Source organism: Acipenser ruthenus, chromosome 40, assembly GCF_902713425.1.
Source record: "Acipenser ruthenus chromosome 40, fAciRut3.2 maternal haplotype, whole genome shotgun sequence".
NCBI lineage: Eukaryota > Metazoa > Chordata > Actinopteri > Acipenseriformes > Acipenseridae > Acipenser > Acipenser ruthenus.
This window is the reverse complement of record NC_081228.1, coordinates 7,155,576-7,156,630: the sequence shown is the minus strand read 5'-3', so window position 1 is coordinate 7,156,630 and position 1,055 is coordinate 7,155,576.

Genomic DNA, 1,055 nt, shown 5'->3' with positions numbered 1-1,055 from the left:
TAGACACACTAACACACGCACAAGCATCGAAGAGGGGGAGAGAAGAGAAAGAGGAGAGAGAGAGGGAGAGAAAGAAAGAGTCAGGGGAGAGAAGAGAGGGAGAGGGAAAGAGAAAGAGAGAAAGAAAGGGAGGGGAGAGAAGAGAGGGAGGGGAGAGAAGAGAGGGAGAGGGAAGAGAGAGGGAGAGAAGAGAGGGAGAGAGAGAAGAGGGAGGGAAGAAGGGAGAGAAGAGAAGCAGAGGGAGAGAAGAGAGAGAAGAGATGGAGAGAAAAAGGGATAGAAGAGAGGGAGAAGGGGATTGGGGAGGGGAAGGAAGAGGGAGTGAAGAGAGGAGAGGGAGAGGGAGAGAAGAGGGAGGGGAGAGAAGAGAAGGAGAGGGAAGAGAGAGGGAGAGAAGAGAGGGGGGGAGAGAAGAGAGGGAGGGAAGAGAGAGGGACAGAAGAGAGGGAGAGAGAGGAGAGGGAGAGGGAGGGGAGAGAAGAGATGGAGGGAAGAAGGGAGAGAAGAGAGGCAGAGGGAGAGAAGAGAGAGGGAGAGAGAAGAAGGATGGGGAGAGGAGAGAGAAGAGATGAGAGAGAAGAAGGGATAGAAGAGAGGGAGAAGGGGATTGGGAAGGGGAAGGAAGAGGGAGTGAAGAGAGGAGAGGGAGAGGGAGAGACACGTGCATTATTGACAGTTTATAAACAAAAGGGCTAACACTTTAACAAATACCCAACCTCCTTGAATTCACAGGCTTGGACACTGCTGAGTCCGGAGACTATCACCCACACCCACACCCACACCCACACACGCACACACACACACACACACACACAGACCCCCCTACACACACACACATACACCCACCCACACACTCACACCCACACCCACCCACACATGCACACACCCACACGCACACACACCCACACACACACACACACACACGCACACCCACCCACCCACATGCACACCCACACACGCACACACACGCACACGCGCACACACACACGCACACACACACACCCACACGCACACACACACACCCAGACCCACACACACACCCACACCCACACACA